General features: G+C 40.8%; 1 long non-coding RNA gene across 1 annotated transcript; it reads right to left on the bottom strand.

Annotated features, from left to right (window-relative positions):
* Positions 1–4,256: 4,256 nt before the first annotated feature.
* LOC118425470 lies at positions 4,257–8,599 on the bottom strand. The gene is made up of 3 exons (XR_004832299.1): positions 8,468–8,599; positions 5,700–5,791; positions 4,257–5,325 (listed from the first exon to the last, which is right to left on the bottom strand). It is a non-coding gene; the product is annotated as an uncharacterized LOC118425470 (long non-coding RNA).
* Positions 8,600–8,895: the final 296 nt, after the last annotated feature.

The raw sequence follows: 8,895 nt of genomic DNA, 5'->3' as shown, positions 1-8,895 counted from the left end.
CTACATGAGTTTGTAGTGTCGGCCACACTGCTTTCTTGAGCATTGAGTCATGGATACTTCTATGAAGATTACTTATCCAGGTACTAAGATACGCCAAGTGGCGGTAACTCCAGTAATGCAATATGATTTTGGAAACGGTCAGTAACTTTCGTCAGCAGATAGTGGATGCTGCCTGAAACGTCTGACTGTCTCCAGAATTATATAAAGTTACTAGAACAACTGCCATTTGGCATATCTTATTACCCAGATGCCTAAGCTTAATCGACACACTTTCCTCTTAACTGCTGTTTTAATAGTCTCCAAGCAGATCCTACGGTGCCTTAGAAATAGTATCAAAGCTGGCCGGCAACAGGTGCCCGTTTGACTCCCTTAGCCGGCTATCTCCCTTTGGCCGGCTATACTCCTTTGGAAGCTTTGATACTATCTCTAAGGCACCGTTGGGTCTGCTTGGAGACTACTGTTTTAAGGCCATGCAACTGTTGATATTGTGTTAGCCCTTCTGTAGGATGACCTAGAACAGACACACCTGCACCACACACATCCGTCATGAACAACAACGGAGGCACAAACTTTCAGTTCCCCTTTGGAACTTTATTCAACTTGTATCATCACCTCTATCGTTTACTCAACTTTTATCACCGCAAACTGTAGTTGTAAATAGTACTATATATGGCCTCCTTCGGTCAATATTGACCATGGTAAAATCCTAATTGATATCAGCCCTACAGCGTCGACTGTGGCTAAACAGTCATACGAGAATGACAGTCCCTATGATAAATAGTACTATAGCTTCAAATAGTCGAGCTCCTTATTTGCCTTAAATGTTTTTAACAACAATATGTGGATATACAGGTAGTATAAATTGTACATAACTTTCTTATATAACCATGATGAAGTTTGTAAATTCTAGCAAGAATTGATACAAACAGAAACGTGTTAGTCTGTATCTGAACATTTATGAGCATCAAAATGTTAGGGATATTTGAGGGTGCTCAGGGGTCTATCAGGACATACAGCTGTGTATGTATGAAATGTTGGGGGGTACCCAGGGGTTTATCAGGATATTGTTGCTGCGCATGTATGAGATGTTGGGGATATTTGGGGGTACCCAGGGGTTTATCAGGACATTGTTGCTGTGTATGTATGAAATGTTTGGGGGTACCCAGGGGTTTATCAGGATATTGTTGCTGCGTATGTATGAAATGTTTGGGGGTACCCAGGGGTTTATCAGGACATTGTTGCTGTGTATGTATGAAATGTTAGGGATGTTTGGGGGTACCCAGGGGTTTATCAGAATGTTACTGCCCCATGGGGAGGTTGCCAGTATGATGTGTTTTTTAGATGTTCGGGAAATTAGTATCTATTAGTAAATTAGTATCTGAAGAAAATAAAATTCCATTTCCTGAATTTAACAATTCTTTTAAAACAAAGTCGAAATGCAGTTATATGATAATGATACTAAATCTTAAAAGATATATCCTTTGATCACAAAGTCGTCAGTAAAATTAACAATATGCTAAACTTCTGTTCTGTGTGAAAGTTGAACAATTACTAATGTACATGATGTTAGTTCTTATATCACTCAAATAACAAAGAATAACGGATTAAACCTGAACCCAGAAATGTAATCTAAACTTGAATCGTCGTAATTTAAAGTAATAAAATTGTCACTTATTCACCCTAAAAATAATGTGATTAGTACAGTTGCAAGAGGATAAAATTAATACACGTTAAATGTAACATTCAAGTAACAAACCAAACAAATTCGGCAGTGCACCAAATGTCTCTAAATTTTACCATAACATAGTATATTGATCATGATAATCCTATATGGTAAATATACCGATTTTCGTCAGTGTAAATATTGCTATGGCAATGGTTGGTTATTAATGGTCTTCTGTGGTTTTCTTTGAAATAAATTCTTTTGATCAAACATTGATAGTACATCAGTGGTTCTCGTATCCTGCAGTCTACATTCTTCGTCGATATTCAGACATTTGAACAGATTTTAAGTTCTCTCTCTCTCAGACCCTGTAACCATCTCAGTATGATGTACATGAAATAAGAGTTCCCATTATTTAAACGGCCCATCGGGCAAACATAATGACGATCTAGTTGGTGGTTTCACATATATACGTGTAGGTATTCTAGCGTGGTTGGAGAGCAAGTAACAAAGATATTTTGATGCCCGACCATATTACAGGTAGCCAGTCTCACTGACATTCAATAGACTTGTGGAAACTACTGTTTTCAAATGGATGTTCTCATATTTGTCGGACTAATATACATCATTACTTGTGGACCAGTTCTGTTGTCAGTATAGCTAACATATTTGTTTATTTTCATCCTTGTGGGATTTTGAATCATGATTTATCGTCATTTTCATCTTTTGGAACAATGGGCCAAAATGTTCTTTCCTACATTTCTAAATCTAGTACAAGTACATGATACTCTGTACATGACCAGCTCCATAACATGCATCTAGAGCAGCAGCTCCTAGTGCATAGGAAGGCTTTTCCACTACAGATTCGTTTTAATTAGTTGTCTGGTCCTGTGGGACTATTTTCGTCAAATATTCTGTAAGCTACAGCTTTTGGCAGGTTCCTTCCTCTAAACGGTAGGTATAGCCTGAGTACCAAGAGGTTAGCAAACGAAAGTATTGAGCCAGCGGTCACTACGGAGGATGGTACTCAGGCTATGGGGTAGGCTCCTCTAAACCTACATGTACAATCAATCGTTCGCATGCATCATTGGTTGATCACATGTACATCACATGTACATTACATGTACCTGCGGTTGTGAAAAGGCACCTCTAAACCTACATGTTCCTACAGTTTTGGGTAGGTACCCCTAAATTAACATGTACCTACAGTTTTCGGGAGGCCCCTCTAAACCTATATATACCTGCGGTTGTGGGTAGGCACCTCTAAACCTACATGTACCTATAGTTTTGGGTAGGCATCTCTAAACCTACATGTAACTGCAGTTTTGGGTAGGCATCTCTAAACCTACGTGTAACTGCAGTTTTGGGTAGATACCTTTAAACCTACAGGTACCTATAGTTATGGGTAGGTACCTCTTAACCTACATGTACCTACAGTTTTGAGCACGTACCTCTAACCTTCATGTACCTACAGTTTTGGATAGGTTGCTCTAACCTTCATGTCTCGGTTTTGGGCAGGTACCTCTAATTCTACGCGTACCTACAGTTTTGGGTAAGCACCTCTAAACCTACAGTTTTGGGTAAGCACCTCTAAACCTACAGTTTCGGGCAGGCGTCTCTAAAACTACAGTTTCGGGCAGGCGTCTCTAAAACTACACGTACCAACAGTCTTGGATCTGCTGTTCTAAACGATCATGTACCTACAGTTTTGGTAGGCATCTGTAAACCTACCAGTTTTAGACAAGCAGTTCTAAACCTTCATGTACCTACAGTCTTAGGCAGGCAGTTCTAAACTTATATGTACCTCGATTTGAGCCAGGTAGCTCCAAACAGCTATAGACAACTGGTTTAGAGCTTGTAATACCCATTCAAGAGCTTGTGACACCTATTTTAGAGCTTGTGACACCTGTTTTAGATATTGTGACACCTGTTTAAGAGCTTGTGACACCTGTTTCAGAGCTTGTGACACCTGTTTTAGAGCTAGTCACACCTTTTAAAGAGCTAGTCACACCTGTTTTAGAGCTTGTGACACCTGTTTAGAGCTTGTGACACCTGTTTTGGAGCTTTTGACACCTGCTTTTAAAACTACAGTTTTGGTGAGCACCTCTAAACCTACATGTGCCTACAGTTTTGGGTAGGCATCACTAAACCTACATGTACCTACAGTTTTGGGTAGACACCTCTAAACCTACATGTACCTACAGTTTTGGGTAGGCACCTCTAAACCTGCATGAAACTACAGTTTTGGTGAGCACCTCTAAACCTACATGTGCCTACAGTTTTGGGTAGGCATCACTAAACTTACACGTACCTACAGTTTTGGGTAGACACCTCTAAACCTACATGTACCTACAGTTTTGGGTAGACACCTCTAAACCTACATGTACCTACAGTTTTGGGTAGCCACCTCCAAACCTACATGTACCCACAGTTTTGGGTAGGCACCCCTAAACCTACGTGTACCTACAGTTTTGGGTAGGTACCTCTTTAAAGCTACATGTGCCTACAGTTTTGGGTAGGCACCTCTAAACCTACACGTACCTACAGTTTTGGGTAGACACCTAAACCTACATATACCTACAGTTTTGGGCAGGCTCCTCTAAACCTACATGTACCTACAGTTTTGGGTAGGCACCTCTAAACCCGCATGTACCTACAGTTTTGGGCAGGCACCTCTAAACCTACATGTACCTACAGTTTTGGGTAGGCACCTGTTTTAGCGATTGAGACACCAGTTTTAGAGCTTATGAAACTTGTTTTAAAGGCTGTTTTATGCTGTTTAGAATTATGTCTTTAGGTGCAGTTGTTCCTGAGATCTGTGAGACACGTGCTCCAACGCGTACTTTTATCTGGACACACCTTCCGAAACTTTTTTGTGCATTTACTGCATTTCCTGCGACAATTACTGCACCCTCTCTTGCAACTAGCTTTTTTCCAAAACTGTATGGTGACACAATTCTTCCAATAGGTACTACAAGGTCAGATCAGATCTTCAGTTGTTACATCGTTTAGCAAGCTTTTCCCGGCAAGATTAGCAGGTCCAGCACATATGATCTGGCTTTCGAAGCCATAATAACCTGTCATCATTTGTTTAAAGGGAAGCATGTTACAGTCACACTGCCAGGGGTTGTCGTGAAGGACAACAGTAGAAATGGAGGCCAGAACAGGAAACATGTCAGCCTGGAGGCTGGTCAACTGATTCTGGTGAAGGTACAATTCCCTCAGGTTGAGGCCCTCAAATACGTTGGCTTGAAGACTAGACAACTGATTATCGTCAAGGTGTAACTTAAACAGGTTACTATTAAAAATGCCAGCTTGAAGACTAGACAACCGATTGTCGGAAAGGTATATTTCCAACAGGTCAATTTGGTCCACAAATGTTCCAATATTGATTATTGAGATCTGGTTGGATCTAAGGTCTAAATAAAGTATGTTGTTACTATACTCATAGAAATCATCCGGATGTAAGGTGGTGATGCTATTGTTATGCAAATCAAAATAAAAAGACACAGTTAGGTTTTGTGGAACACTGGTGAGACCTCTTGAGCTGCAATCACCACCGCCACCGCAACTGCTTGTCCCAGCCTCCTTCAGGGCGATCAGCAGCAGAACCAGCAGTGTCTTCACCATCATGTTGATCTCTCAAGGCTTTCTCTTTTCAACTAAAATAGGAAAATTTGTATCCTCTATCAGGTATTATTTGTGACTGAAGCAAAATGAAAATGGCTGATGTTACGGCTGATTTTCTATTGATAATAATACCTTTTCCTCTTTTACACTTTTGCACGTAAGGGTTATTTCATTGGAATACTTGGAGACGAAATATGTATTGGCTTTTAATTGTATATAATCAAGTTCATACATAACGATTGACAAGATGATTTCTGATTGATTTGGTTTCGTCAAAACAACACCAGACTCTAGATCTGTGGTGACTTCTTGTATTTTTTTAAAAACCTGGAATATTGACAGAATAACCCTATCCAAAAGGCTTCTTTGCACTATTACAGGATGAACCTGACTTCAATCCACGCACCTGGACAGCGATTCTTGGGTTCGCCTCTCGTTGTAGACTGAATATGACACAGGGCACAATTACCTGCAGTTCTTAAGTCAAGGCCACGATGTCTATAAGAAAATAAGAGCATTTGAGGTTAATTCATATCATACACTGAAGGGTGTATATTGTTTTTACGTACGGCCATACAGATAACGCAACAAAAGTAGGCATTTGCTTGAGAGCAAATACAGCATATTTCAGCCATCTCCCCCCCCCCCCCATGCAACAATAGACTGCCACACAGGCCAAGGCTGTAAACAGCTATAACTGTAACAGTCAAATACACAGTTATAACACCAGACAGGCTCAACAGTTACACAGACCAAAGTACACATCTCGAACAGGCCAACGAACATTTGCCTTCAGAGCGGTCTCTAACTACAGTTCCCTTAAAGTTAAACTAACGACAAAATCAGAATTTATTGAATTTGAATCCATTCAAACGAGCCTTACAATCTGACCTTTGGCTCCTCTGATCAATAGCCTAGTAATTTGTTTTCAAATGACCTTGATTTCGAAGTTTGTTTATGTTTTGCTCTGTTCTATTTATATCATTGTTGTGAGGAGATTAATAATCTTGAGATGTTAGTGTTTAACTTAACTAATGTTGAGTTCATTAGCTAAGTCATTACCCCTATCTGTGATTACTTACGTTTTATGTTACGTGATTATTGTTAAGTTTCTTTTGATTGATTTGGGTCCCCTTGGAAATCATTTTTTTAAATGTAGGGATTGCTATAGAAGTTTAATAAAAAGCCAACTATGCATGCGCAGTTTTATTAATGATGTTTATGTTGTTTTTCTGATTGTTGACTATGCTGAGAAAGGAATGTGTAGAAAATGTTCCACTACATAAATGTGCCTGCTGCAGAACCTTTGACAGGAACATGGGGCATACAGGAGGGACAGTCAGAATGGTTTTGCTCCCTTCACACAAGGCACCACAGATGGTGGAAGAGGGAATCTCATTTCTCACCCACCGTCTGAGGCTTGGTGCCGGCAGTAACATGCTAACAAGCTGGTTTCCACGGTAATGGGGGCTTGGCCTACCATTGGCGTTACAAATTTCTATAACGGTTCCCTCAGCTTATCGAAAGAGGAGCACAAACTTTGCGGGGAGGGACAGCAGAGTACACAGTACACAGTCTGAGCAAAAATGAATCTTACAAAATCCCTTTGCAAAGATGGAGGTGTTCCGGAAGACTACATTATTGTATAGGGGGCGATTGTTTGTAATAAAAGTAAAAGTAACCCCTCTTACTTCAGAGAGAGAGAGGCGGTCAAACTTCTCACATTATTCACAACAGAATTATAAGATAAATCTGGTTACAGGAAGGTTAGTGAGTGTAGCATACATATCATGACAACACAAAGCCATGACGCACCACTGGAAAGGGCAACTGGGCGGTAACTTGGGCAGACTACTCTCTGCTGAGGTAGGGGTCAGGCAGGTTAAGGACATGCCGACTTTACACAGTCACAAAAAGCCGCTTCAGACTTCTACTATAAACAGAAAGATAAACGTCACAAAATCTTCATGGATTGTGCATAAAACATCCTTTCGTGGTGCCTGGCTTCGCCATGTTAGAAAAAAATCGTCTTGTTGACAAACGTAGAGGTTTTTTTATAGCAGGAATGAAACTAGAGAACAGCAGGCTGGCGGGCTTTCATGAATGTGTTGCTGACATAAGCAACTCCGAGAAACGCACAGAATTTGTATTACACTGTATCTCTAAAGATTCATGTGATCTATGCTTGTTTAAAGTTGCACATAATGGGGGGGGGGGGGCTTAACATGAACCACAGCCCAGAATGGCACGGATGTTTGTTTGTTTTATCTTAAGCTTCTTATACACAAGTACCCCGTGTTTTTGCCACTGACGATGCTGTTTAGAAGGCGGGGCAAAATCTTTTTCACGGCAAACTCGACGTCTGCAACGGGGGCTACTAACTTCCCATTTCACTGACACTGAGGAAACATTCTCCACTTACAGTGTACATGTACAGTGGAAATGATTGAAAAGAAATTAAAAGAAATGCGGTTTTCCCCAACCTTGTGCGCAAAGTGAGCCAAAGGTAAGAAAGGTTAGAAAGTAAGAAAGAGTACCTAGCTTCGGGCAGGATGTAGAATTAAACCTTACAGTCTGACCTGAACAGGTGAATGACCTGGAATGGTGCCCCGCCTGATTTACGTACACTTCAACAAATCCGCCAAGGACGGTACGTTAATCTTACAAGCTCAGCTACAGGTGTCCGAACTGCTACAGTTTTCCTCAGATATTTTATATATATGTGGTCGCGTACGTCCCCATGACTGCAGACGCAGAATACAGTGAATGATCATGAAGTATTGTCCCGACTCCATTGATGAAACATCAATCTTTTTCGCACTAGCGTTGTGTTACTTTTGTTCTGTCACCTTATGACAGAATGTGAGACTGACAAAAGTGAAACTAAGGTTCAGGCATATTTCACGTTCAGATCTCCCTTGAACATGTTTGGGAATCATAACTAATGAGATGCAAAGAACATTTATAAACAAATTGGCTGTAAGATTACAGAAGGAACCGTTCTGGCAGTATTTTTGGCTGATGTTTCCTCGTCGCCATTTTGAAGTGACGTAGTGGCCAGTGTTTTGTCGCTGAAACCAAACTTTTGTTCCAACAACTTTTTTCATCCGTAAATGCAGAAATGACACCATCTATGACGCATGCGCAGGACTGGGGAGAAACAGGAGGACTCACCAAGGTGCGGAGGGATGGCAGATCTCGGCTCTTCTGTCCAAGAACTTCTGAACGTGTCGGGGCGCGTCGCGTCGTATGTGCGTGTCGGGGAGCGTCTAATGTTCGATGCCCGCATAGATAGTGGTTGGACTAGGTTTAGAGGTCAGATTAGAGGTCAGGCTGCCTAATATTGTCTTACTTGCCTATGGGCGATAAACCATTTGTTACAAGCTGATGCCCTTTTGTATCAACATAAATCTGTTTCTAATTATAATAGTCGTAGAAGAACCTTGTTACAACGAGTGAAAGAAATTTTAGATGGTACTGGCCACTCCTACCCTTTTCATTCATGTAACTCACTTAGTGATATCAGATCTATATGTACAATGATAAGATCTAGAATCTCTGATATGTTAATTCAAACCTCTCGTCATAACTTGAGTATAGAT

The sequence above is a fragment of the Branchiostoma floridae genome, chromosome 11 (assembly GCF_000003815.2).
Source record: "Branchiostoma floridae strain S238N-H82 chromosome 11, Bfl_VNyyK, whole genome shotgun sequence".
Lineage (NCBI taxonomy): Eukaryota > Metazoa > Chordata > Leptocardii > Amphioxiformes > Branchiostomatidae > Branchiostoma > Branchiostoma floridae.
The sequence above is the reverse complement of the archived record's forward strand: the minus strand, read 5'-3'. Positions and strand labels throughout refer to the sequence as shown.